The following is a 13,237-nucleotide window of genomic DNA, read 5'->3' on the forward strand; positions in this document are numbered from 1 at the left end:
TTATTCAGGGGCGTGCAGCGTTCCAAACCATTTTCAGAAAATGCAGGGACCAGTGGGATACGGGAGCCTTCCTGTGAGCTGAATTGCCTCAAAGTGCCAGGCTGCTATCAAACCGCATTAATGTGATGGATATCCGGCATTCTGCATTCATTCTCCACGCAGTAAATGTGGAAGCTGACAAACAGATCCTGGTGAGAGGGCCTCCAGCACAGAGCAGTCGCTCAGGCGCTCTCTGCCTCTAATGCATGGACAAATATAGCCTGGGATCAAGTATATTTTATGTAAAACACAAATAGACGCACTTTTCCTTAACCCAATTTTCGCAATTTTAGAGTAGGCAGCTCAGTCTTTTTCCTCTCTTGCTGGTCTTCTGTGTGCAGCTCAGTGTAACCGGGCTTGTGTCCGCTGTCAGGCAGAGTGGAAAAGGTCACTTTGTTGCATTTTTTTGAGGTCGTAAAGAAGGCACGCGACTAACAATTAGCTAGTTTGTTGGACAAATGCAAATTTACAATTTTGAATCAGAATTTTCTTTGTAAATACAAAACTGTAAAATCATGCTGTGTATATAACTTTTAAGATTAGTTTAAATTGGATGTCTTTGATAGATGTATGCTTGTTTGCAATGCCAGAGTATAATTCACTTTTTTGGGAAGAAGGGCATACAACTGTGTGTAATTGTAAAACATAAACCTCTCCTCAGATCTTTAAAGGGTATAATTTAGTGTTTAGGGATGTAATATTGCACTTCCACAAAATTGCGAGGCTTGCATGAGACATTTAAAAAGACAGAGATATCCAGATTATTAGTGGGTCAAGTTCTAAAAAAGCTGGATCCACCTCTACAAATTACAAGTCAATAGCATCTTTCATTAGGCTTCCCCTGCCTAGTAAGTCTTTTAAACTCTACGCCCCAGTTTGTCACTTAGGCTTTCTGTAAGATAAAAGCTTATTTTGTCAGACTTAGAAATCTCGCTCCAGATGTTTAAAGTCAGTGGAATGTCCCTTTTAAAACGAAAGGATTTCAGACAGAGTATAAGAACAGGGAATGTAAAAGCCTTTATGAACTATTGGTGAAATCAATATTGTGTGTACAGCAAACTGTGGCCAAAATGACATTTATTCATAAAAAGTTGGATTCTTACTGTAAAACACACAACTTAGAATAAAACACAAGTATGTGGTTCAGGATGATCTGCTAAATGACACATCACCTCTCAGCTGCCTGGTTGACGAGCATCACAAATGGAAATCTGTCTCTGTATATATTTAAATAGATTTCCCCACCATTCACATGTCAGTGCTCCTCCCATTACTCAGACCCCCTCACTATGAAGGAACTACGCTGCCATCATCGCACCACTACAAGCATCGCACAAGATATTCAGTCAGACTAAATGCCCAGCCAATTACATTGATTTTAGAGGAGCTATGTTGTTTGCATTAGCAGAGGAAAATTGACTGCCATTTTCCATGTTGTTGGGTGGAAATTGAGAATTGAGCTCTCTTCAGGATATATAATGGATAGGATACCAATAATTTGGATGCTGTAACTCTACACAGTACACTCTTCTGACCACGTTTGACATGTGTTATACTGTTAGAAAGTCTTCTGAATACATTTCTAATTACATGAGCAAACACATTTTTAGTCCTGCTATAGGCTGTACTGGGCTGTAGAGAAGGCAGTGTTGAGGCTGAGTTGGATTAGCCTGCTTTATATTTTAAGACAACTTAAACATAATAAACAGTTTAACAGCCTCATACATTAATAACATTAAACTCAAACATCTGTCCAAAATCAGTTCAGATTCAATTAAGAAATAAACTCTTTATTAGGACAACATGGGGAAAACTGTAACAAGCTACGAGGAAAGATCCCTCTTTCAGCTCGGACAGACTAATTGTGATATTTTAATTAAACATTTGTTTGGTATTATGCAGCCCAAAAGCACAGTGTCAACAGGCACAATACAGGGCTGCTTTTTCACCTAATATTCTGTCTCTTTCTTAAAGAAGATCCCTGTTTTAAAATGTAGTTTGTAGTCAGTCTTTTAGTTTTATGTGGCTTTCCAGCATTAAAGAGCACACAGAGTGGGAATATTTGGGGGATAGAGTTAAAAGAAAGCACAGCACCTGTTTTAACAGACCTTGGATGACACGATGGTCATGGATTTCTACAGCATTCTTAGCACCATTCATGAATATTAAACCAGCAGTATGTTACAATTTCAAGTCTCAAATTCATTGCTCACTAATTTTATAAACTGTTTCTCAAAGCAAAATTGCCAAATATTCTCTAGTATCAGTTTCTCAAATGTGAGTATTTGTATATTTGACGTCACATTGGGCTCTGGGAAATTGTGAGGAGCATTTCCCTATTTTCTGGCATTTCATTTTTTTTACTGAAAATAATTTTCAGTACAGCCCCACTGTAAAAAAAGGCACTTCTCTTCCAGAAAAGGTTGCTCATATTACTGCCACTATGAACAGTTAGCTTCTGTATATGTTTCCGAATGTAAAATAATAGACAACAAATCCTCCAGCCAATTCACACAAAGACAACCACTCTTGCTACACACCTAAAGCAGTGTACCACAAAGTAAGAAATCAAATGTCATTCTTGGGGCCAAGTCGATTTCAATCTCTCTTTTTTTTTTTTTTTTAGTTTTTCCCAAAATTTTAAAAAAACCGTTTAAAACAGGGGCGGCGGGGGAGGTGAGGGGAGGTTTAAACGGTGTCCCGGGGCTCTGTAGGGCGGGGGAAAACGCCCGCAAAGTGGTTTTTTGTCCCCTGAACAACACAGGGATGATGGTGGGGGACAGACATTTGCTGGTTTAAACAACAGTAAAGGGGGCCGGTACTGTGATCAAGAGCCCCCCTTTATAGCTGCGGGGGGTTTAATCAACCTTTTGGGGAAAAAAATTTAAATTTTTTCATGCTTTAAAGGGAGCAGGGGGATGTTTTATAGGCCTTGTCACTCAGTAAAGACAAATATTTTGGTTTTAATTTTTTCGTTTTATTCAAAAAACCATTTGGGCCTTTAGTGGCAAAACCCAACGAAAAAGCTTCTCCCGCCACGTATCATAGCTGTTCACAAAAAAAGCCCCCCCCCCCCAAAATAATTTCTTAATCCATTAATTGGCGTGGAGCAGCATTCGGGGCAGGGCTTTTTGTTCAATATGTTTTTCAGAGATGCATACTAATCATATAAAGTGATCCTTTGTACTCAGGTTGACAGCAGCGACGAGGGCTTTTAGACACACACACACACACACACACACACACACACACACACACACAAACACACAAACACCGAGGCATGTGTCTGGGAGCGCCGAAGGCAGAACAAGTGTATTATTTTCCCTGAAGAGTGTTATTTTCCTGTCAAGGCTTGATGGCAACGTGCCAACAGATGTGACAGGTAGCGATCATCCCTCCTTCCTACTGTACAGAGAGAGAGAGAGAGAGCGAGATAGAGGAAGCGAGGAGGAACGGGTGAAGAGAGAGCGTAAGACAGACACACAGACACACTAGCTGTGTTTCCATCCAGGCATTTTAATGCAAAATTTGAAAAGGCATCATGATAATTTTATTAAAATCTTATCACAAAGTTTTTTGCTCGAGGCTGGAAGTTTGATTTGAGATTTTTTGAGTTGAAACCATTTTGTCAAATACATGCTGATGTCCCCCCTGATCTCCCAACAATGACCTCTGCAAGGCAAGGCAAGGCAGCTTTATTTGTATAGCACATTTCAGCAACAGGGCAATTCAAAGTGCTTTACACAAAATCAGTTAAACAGATAAAATACAACATACAAACTCTGCAGTAGTAATGTGTCCATAAGTTGGCACATTAATATCCTGTTTAGTGTTTTTTTTTAGGTTCAAAGTATAAAATGTGGCCAACGTTAAATATTCACTTGTTTAGATTGAGAGCCGCAGTGTGATTTGTTGTAGTTTTGGAAGTGTCTGTCTACCATCCCTGCATAATCATTGGAGCGTGGAAGTGGCTTTTTACTTTTGGGCACCAAAGCATATCAGTTACACTTGAAGAACAACTTCTCTTTAGAAATAATGTTAGAGGCTCCTCATGTCAGGATTTTTCTCCAGTACTCACTCTCAGCGCAGCCAGAGAAAGGTATGAGCAGGACTCTAACTACCAGTCCTATCACAGTGCAGACTATTTCCTTTTTTACTACTATTGGTTTGGTTGGTGTGTAGTGTGTGTGAGAAGTTTGTAATGGTAATATATTACTTGAAATTGACTTTAAAATGCCACATATCCAAGCCGAAACTTTCAAATTCCACAGCCCCACCAATATATAATTAAGCCTACTGTTAGCCCTAGCAAAAAAGTTAGCCGCTCCTAAATAACCTGCTGTTTTTGCTGGACTTTGCCTACCATATGCCGACTGTTGGTAGGCTAGGTCAACTTGCTCCAGTTGTATTTTATGGTTCTGGCTGAAGGAGTTTCTCACGCTGGCGGGGACTTTTGATAGTGAAGAACACAAAAACACACATCTAGCATCTACCGTTAGTCTGCAGACCTTATGCTCCATGTAAACATGGAGATTGCATAGCAGTAGTCTTCTATTAAGTAATTAGACAAGGTAAAATAGAAGTAATGAAATACAATTTTAAGTACTATAAGTTCTTTAAAATAAATCAAATGCAAACACAATTACTATAGAGAATATAAGTAACGTACAGTGTGGCCTGTGGTGGTTTCTACAGTTTAAATGTTCGGTGTACCCATAACATAATCTCATATTCAAGGATATTGTAGTTATAGGATGTATGGACTACCAAAATAGAGGGATATTATTTAGGAGCCAGAGAGTAAAACATGTCCTTTTCCCACAAAGTTCATCATGTTGTACACACGTGCACTTGATGCTCGTTATTATTATTTTTTAACAGGACTGTAATCAGTGGCTACAAACCTAAGGGACTTCAACAAATCGACTTGATTCACAGTTGGGTGTTACTCGTGCAGACTAAATTTGGATTCCCACTCCAGATTCTGCCCTAGTGATCTGATCTCCTGAGCAGTTAACAGTGTCTTGCACATCAGCGCTGCTATTCAGAGCTACCTGATAAATACCAGTCGCTGCAGATCAGATTATAGTGTGTGTGTTAATGGCACTGTTCTCTTTTGTCATCTGGTAAAGTCTATAAGTAAACTGATTCTCTCCGTTATCTCCCCCTCACTGTGCGTTCCTCAGTATCTCCCTCTCTGCTCCTTTACCCTCTTCATTTACTTCTTCCGTGACTAAAAAACAAAAGAAAAAGCAAAACAAAGCAGAAGAAAACAAAAGGAAGGCAAGAAGAACATGTCATTACTGGTTTGTTTCTATAGCAGCACAATACCCTGACCACCCTCATCAAATGAGAGAGAGAGAGAGAGATTGCGTGCATGCAGGCGAGGGAGAGAGCGATAGAGCCCCCGTGTGACGAAAGGCAGTTTAATTTAGATAATTATCTCGCAAATTAACCACAAACTCCTTCCCTGTTAATTACCTGTCTTGGGGAGCGGTGCAGGAAAACAAAAAGCAGAGCCAGGGAGGTCTTTGTTCAGATCTTCTGGGGGGGCCATAAATTGGTTACGCCCCTGCTGAAAGGCCAGATAACCCTTTGAAGGAACAACCACTAAAGCATTTGATAGGCTAATGGGGAATACTGTTAGCATCCGCGTTTGTAATTGGACGTCATAAATCTGGAACAGGTGATGGGAGAACAAAAGAGGGGTTTTGTGTGGGTGTCGAGGCCACGGCGCGACTTGTAAATCCTTCCCCCTGCTGAATGGCGCTATCTGATGGTCCACATATGGCTACAACAGGAGATGCACAGCAACTGGATCTCCTACATCGATCTTCTGTGAGTGTGTGGATTATTTATATGTGCTCAGATACACAAGTGTGTGTGTGTGTGTGGTGTGTGTGTGTGTGTGTGTGTGTGTGTGTGTGTGTGTGTGTTGTGTGTGTGTGTGTGTGTGTGTGTGTGGTGTCGTGTGTCAGCAGTGCTAATAAAAAGCCCTTTTCTTATCTTGGTGTCTGCTGAAGGTGATTCTGTCAGCAGCTATTAACCTTGCCTTTATAATGACAGCTCGCCTGATTAGTTTCAATACTTAAAGCCCTGACATTTTCAATTTTACTCTGGTATTTTTCTTCTTTAGGCCTTTCACACAGTAAGAAATAATCCTGAACACCTTTATCTTCTCTAATAAAGACTTATTAGTGTTGTTAGCATGGCTCATTAAAAGCCAAAAATTAAAGCTTTGTTGTTTTTTGCTTTTGGTCAAGTGAGGAGTAGCAAAGTTTCCATGAGTTAAAACTTATTTTCAATGTGCTTAGAAGAAGAAAAATCAAAAAAGTTCAATGTTTCACTAAACTTTTTTTTTTTTTTTAAAGTGAAAGCACAAAGACACAGTAGGTGGTCAAACCACTTAACATAATCTGGGAAACATATTGTATAGCTTTTTGACAAGGTTAGTAGTTTGACAAAATGTTCCCAGTTTAATGTCCCTTTTAAGTGCTAATAGGAATAACTGTCTTTGTCTTTGGTCAGTGTCAGGGAGATATGTTGTTATCTCCCGATTTCAATGATTTTGGAGACACAGTTGAATACCATCAAGAAATGTCTCACTTTTAGCTGGAAGGACACATTTAATGGCATCCTCTTATTATTATTGCCTCTGTCAGGTGAAATGTGTTCATTAAAGTGATTACAGCTTGGTTACTGGTAGGGAACAGTCATAATCATGATTGAAAGAAACCATCATTGACTTTTGGGAGGAAACAGGACTTGATCAGCAGTCTCCCTTGTCAAAGTCTGGGGGGTTTTTCTTCCCTGTACTTGTGCCACACCCCATTCTTTTTTCCTTCAGATGGATACTACTCCTATAGCTGCCAGCGAGCCATGGTGCTTATCACTTGTCAGTCTATTTACCTTATTTACAATTAACTAACTTTTTTTCAGTAAATATCTATCAGAACAGGAACAGAAAAAAACTACCTTTTGTTTTTTTTCAGATCAATTTTTTGTTTTTTCCAACATGCAGACATACAGAACAGAGAAACCCAAACTGAACAAGAACAAAACCCCTGTCCCAATCCCCACCCTCTGCGGCCTCGAGGACAATAAAACAAACCAACAGAAATCACACCTTCCCTAATCACTCTCCTCTAGTTCTCATGACGCTGAGGTCATTAGGTCTGATTAGTCCTTGCTGTAGAGAGCTCAACCATATCAATGTCTAGAAAATTCAACAGCCACTGTTTTATACAAAGCGAGTGAGGGGGGAGCTGAGCTATCATTTTCTTGGTTGCAATTGAGCCAGCTAGCCAAATTTTCCTCTGTCTCCCTAGCAGGTATAACTTAGAGTCGTCATTAAGTTACAAAACAATTGGGTCGGTAGGGATTTGACATCCTATCACATCAGATATTATTGATGTTGTTTTATTCCAGAACTCATGCACCTGTTCACACTCCCAGACCATATGCAGGAAAGTCCCAGTTTGTTCAGGTTGACAGAATGTGCAATAGGGAGTGGAAATGACTTTAGAGATGTATCTCCTCTGGGGAGTCCGATGTGTCCTGTGACCTATGTTGAAATGGATACACTGGTGATTTGGGTTCTCGGAGCAGTGGAAAAAACTGTCTCCCAATTAATTACGTTCCCCGCAGGGCTCAGCTCTTGCTCCCATTTCTTTACTATTGGGAGTTCTCCGATGGTTATTTGCATCAGTTTAGTATAAATCTTGGACACTAATCCTCCCACAGGAAACTCAACAAACCATTTAATGATTGGGTGCACCTCAAGACTGTGTGGAACCAAACACTTTTTTTTTTTGTGTGAACTTTATTTATAGATTTTCAATTGACATAGAAGAAACGACAAAAATACTACATATTAGAACCAAACACTTTTGATTGAAATTCTCTGAATCCCATCCTTGTGGGTACAATTACACATACAAACATTACCTTGCATAACCCTGTAACTGTGACAACACTAGTCACTAGTGTAGCTAAGCTGGGGCTATATTCTCCACGTGAGACAGACACACACACACACACACACACACACACACACACACACACACACACACACACACTATACTTAACACGCAACCGTGAGGGGTACATCAGAGCTGCACCAATATTTGTGTTTTGCGGCTGTCACATATTTGTCCAAGTCCTTGTGACTGCTCTCCACATCCATCGGCAGCAGGTGTGAACAACTCTTGTGCTGAGAGGGACGCACTCTACTGCTACCCTGTCAGAGAGAGAGAGGAGCGCGAGAGATAGACATAGACACAGGGCTGGGAGAGGGAGAGATCAATAGTAGTGAGTGTGGAGTTTGGATAATTACAGTTGTTACCAGGGAGAAGAGAGCAGCTATAGTGGCCTCCACTCAGAGTCTCTTATCACTCTCTGGCCTGTCATTACAGCGTTAAATGCTGCTGTAGCAAAGTGGTGTGTGTGTGTTTTGTGTGTGTGTGTGGGTGTGTGTGTGTGTGTGGTGTGTGTGTGTGTGTGTGTGTGTGTGTGTGTGGGTGTGTGTGGGTGTGTTGTGTGTGTGTGTGTGTGGTGTGTGTTGTGGGTTCTCTTACATCAGTATATCTCCTCTCTTGTTTCTCTACTCTGTATACAGTATCTCCTCTCCTCTTCACTTTATCTCTCTTCTCCTTTTCTCTCCTCTTTATATAACCCTCTCCCTTTTTCTCCTCTTCATATCTCCATACCTTTTCTCCTTTCTTGTTCCTCTTCTCTCCTCTTTATATCCTTCTTTATTCTGCTCCTTTCTTGTCTCATCCTGCTCTTTTATTTTCCTTCTCTGTCTTCTACTTCCTCCAATAATCTCTTTTCATCTTTTCTTTCCCTTAACTCTCTCTCCTCATTTTTCTTCTTTTTGCCTTGCACCTGTTTTCCAATCACCTCCTGTCTTTACCTTCAATAATCTCTTTTCTTTTCTGCTGTTTATTCTTGAATGTTTATCCTCTCCCCTCCTCTCACATTTGATTTTGTACACCAAAACTTCAGACTTTTAATAAGAATCAACAAAAGCTCTGTACACTGTTAAGTGTGGTCGGGTTCAAGTTGGCCAAGTGTGTTGTGATGAACCAGGTTCATCCCACTGAGGCAGCCGGAGGTCTCTGTTCGAGCCTCCCATAGACAAATGCAGTGCAGATGCCAGTGCGTGCCATGGGGCTCCAGACGGATAGATAGCAGAGCAGGGAGGTTGCTTTCTGTCGGGGGAGACTCTTCCCTCTGTGGCAGCAGTGACTCTCTGGTTTAGGGTTAGTATTAGATTACAGAGTTGTGGTTTTTGGTTGAAGATGTAGCACAGTGCTAGAATTTGCAGGCATGTGTGTCATTTACTCAATGCAAAACTGAGCATCTGGCTCACTAGAAGGAACAGAATGAAAGAGACACTGTTAGATGAACGTCTTAAAATTACAAATGCTTTTTATAAAATAGTGACAACCCTGAGGAGAATTAGTTTAGATTTGGGGACTTGAAGATGTATTGTGTGTCAGAGTTCAAGAATCACTTAAGTTTATTGATTCCATTTTAATTAATTCCCTCGCTTGCCTTTTTCTTTGACTTTGCGCTCACTCAACTCTTTATTTTAGTTTTAACTCTCGTCTCCACGTCTCTTTTCTATTCACCTCTTCTCTTTCTCTTTAATCCAATCCTATTTCTTGGAAGATTTTTTTGTTTGTCTCTCCTTTTGTATTTATCTCGGCTCCTCATCTCTCCTTCCTTCTGATGCAGTCTTTTTGGCATCACCTCCTCTCTTAACCTCTGCTCCTTCATCCAGTAATCTCTCTTTTTACCAACTTGCTCTCTCCACTCTGCTGTTTTCTTTGCATCTTGTGTCCTCACATCCTCTTGTACATCTCCTCTCTCCTCCACTAATCTCTCTTCACCTCCCAGCTCCTCCTCCTTCCCACATTCACATTCTTTGTCTCTTTCCCTTCTCCTCCTTCCTCATTTTCTGACATCATCGCTGGTGCCAGGAAGGAGAATTTATTCTGGTGATCCATGCCACCATTTCTCAGAAATTGATGAAGAGAGAGGTTTTGACTGTCCAGCCAGACAGGATTTCCTTAGATGTTGAGTCTTAACACTAAAATAGGCCTGGAGAAACTGGAGTTAAATCCCCTTTGGTAGGCTTTGATTGTTTTACCATCTTGTTGTTGATCTCCGTTGATGTTGAGGAGCCTTGTCAGACATAAGAAGGAGATAAAAATGATGGAGAGAAGGATTAGATGGGCCCAAAACAATGGCGGTTTGTCCCCCCCAGGCTGTTTGCTCTGATTTAGATGGAGCAGGATTATCTGAGGATAAGGAGATCAGAGGTGGTGGTGTGTGTGTGTGTGTGGTGTGTGGTGGGTGTGTGTGGTGTGTGTGTGTGGTCGATGGTTGAGTTACAATAGACAGGATCTGCAAGGAACAAATTTCGCTCTCTCATACAACAACTAACAGTAAAATCTCTGCCCACCCAGGTTAATAAAAATGTATACCCGCCTCTTTATCATATCAAAAAACGCCCCTACAACAACGACAGCTCAGCCTGTGGAGCAGCGATAGCCGGGAAATGAACGCAGTCTTTTTTCTTTAATGTACAATACGTTGCCTGACAACAAAGACAGCCCACAACAATGGTAATGGTGTGTGTGAATGGACGGTTGTGATGTTGTGTGTTTTGCTGTGTGACTTTATGGTTGTGTGTGTATGTGGTATGTGTGTGTGTGTGTGTGTGTGTGGGGTGTGTGTGTGTGTGTGTGTGTGTGTGTGGTGTGTGTGTGTGTGTGGTGTGTGTGTGTGTGTGTGTGTTAAATATGTTGGCATCAAAGGACCTGCTTTGGCTAAGTAGTTTTTTTAGTTATTTAGTTAACCACAGCTTGCTCATAGAGCCTTATAGTATGTGTGTGTGTGTGGTGTGTGTGTGTGTGTGTGTATAATATCTATATACATATATATACACACACACACTACCGTTAAAGTTTGGGGTCACCCAAACAATTTTGTGTTTTCCTGAAAAGTCACACTTATTCACCACCATACGTTGTGAAATGAATAGAAAATAGAGTCAAGACATTGACAAGGTTAGGAATAATGATTTGTATTTGAAATATGATTTTTTTTACATCAAACTTTGCTTTCGTCAAAGAATCCTCCATTTGCAGCAATTACAGCATTGCAGACCTTTTGGCATTCTAGCTGTTGAGGTGATCTGGAGAAAATTGCACCTTACGCTTCCAGAAGCAGCTCCCACAAGTTGGATTGGTTGGATGGGCACTTCTTGCTTACCATACGGTCAAGCTGCTCCCACAACAGCTCAATGGGGTTCAGATCTGGTGACTGCGCTGGCCACTCCATTACCGATAGAATACCAGCTGCCTGCTTCTGCTCTAAATAGTTCTTGCACAATTTGGAGGTGTGTTTAGGGTGATTGTCCTGTTGTAGGATGAAATTGGCTCCAATCAAGCGCTGTCCACTGGGTATGGCATGGCGTTGCAAAATGGAGTGATAGCCTTCCTTATTCAGAATCCCTTTCACCCTGTACAAATCTCCCACCTTACCAGCACCAAAGCAACCCCAGACCATCAGATTACCTCCACCATGCTTAACAGATGGCGTCAGGCATTCTTCCAGCATCTTTTCATTTGTTCTGCGGCTCACAAACGTTCTTCTTTGTGATCCAAACACCTCAAACTTGGATTCATCCGTCCACAACACTTTTTTCAAGTCTTCCTCTGTCCAATGTCTGTGTTCTTTTGCCCATCTTAATCTTTTTCTTTTATTGGCCAGTCTCAGATATGGCTTTTTCTTTGCCACTTTGCCCTGAAGCCCAGAATCCCGCAGCCGCCTCTTCACTGTAGATGTTGACACTGGTGTTTTGCGGGTACTATTTAATGAAGATGCCAGTTGGGGACCTGTGAGGCGTCTGTTTCTCAAACTAGAGACTAATGTAATTATCTTCTTGCTCAGTTGTGCAACGCGGCCTCCCACTTCTTTTTCTACTCTGGTTAGAGCCTGTTTGTGCTGTCCTCTGAAGGGAGTAGTACACACCGTTGTAGGAAATCTTCAATTTCTTAGCAATGTCTCGCATGGAATAGCCTTCATTTCTAAGGACAAGAATAGACTGTCGAGGTTCAGATGAAAGTTCTCTTTTTCTGGCCATTTTGAGCGTTTAATTGACCTCATAAATGTGATGCTCCAGAAACTCAATCTGCTCAAAGGAAGGTCAGTTTTGTAGCTTCTGTAACGACCTAAACTGTTTTCAGATGTGTGAACATGATTGCACAAGGGTTTTCTAATCATCAATTAGCCTTCTGAGCCAATGAGCAAACACATTGTACCGTTAGAACACTGGAGTGATAGTTGCTGGAAATGGGCCTCTATACACCTATGTAGATATTGCACCAAAAACCAGACATTTGCAGCTAGAATAGTCATTTACCACATTAGCAATGTATAGAGTGTATTTCTTCAAAGTTAAGACTAGTTTAAAGTTATCTTCATTGAAAAGTACAGTGCTTTTCAATGTGACCCCAAACTTTTGAACGGTAGTGTATGTATGTATAATATATATATATATATATATATATATATATATATATCTATCTCAGCATAAACCATCATACTGTACCTGAATTGCATGGAGGTTTCAAAGTATTAAACATACACGTGAGCTTTGTGTCAACATATTTTAACATTATGTGCATGTCAAATAATGCTCCTCGTGCATATATCACTTGTTACTAAGGAGTTTTCAACATTTTCGACATAAACCAATCAACCAACTAATTACCTTCAAGGGTAATATCAATATCTTTCAGTTCAAGAAAATGTATAACACCTAAAATTAGACAATATGTTGCCAGAAACATTTATTATTATTATTATTATTATTATTATTATTTTCTTTTCTTTTTTGGTCTTCTCTCTTTCTCTTTTCTATGTAAAATCAACCTTTACCTGACTGTCTGTCTATTTCTGTTTGCTGTATTATCTGAGAAAGGGGCTGGGAAAATAAGATGTTGTCTTCATCCAGCTCCTTTCCGATCTTATTATTTAATGTTTTATATAGCAAATAATTTGTGGCTCGATTATAAAATTTGTATGTGGCCATAAGCGGAATAAAAACAGCGTGAAGTGAACTTACTAACTAACAAACTACATTTTGGACTTACTCTAAAGTTTCTAACTTCTTTATAAGTGG

Source organism: Etheostoma spectabile, chromosome 24, assembly GCF_008692095.1.
Source record: "Etheostoma spectabile isolate EspeVRDwgs_2016 chromosome 24, UIUC_Espe_1.0, whole genome shotgun sequence".
Classification (NCBI taxonomy): Eukaryota; Metazoa; Chordata; class Actinopteri; order Perciformes; family Percidae; genus Etheostoma; species Etheostoma spectabile.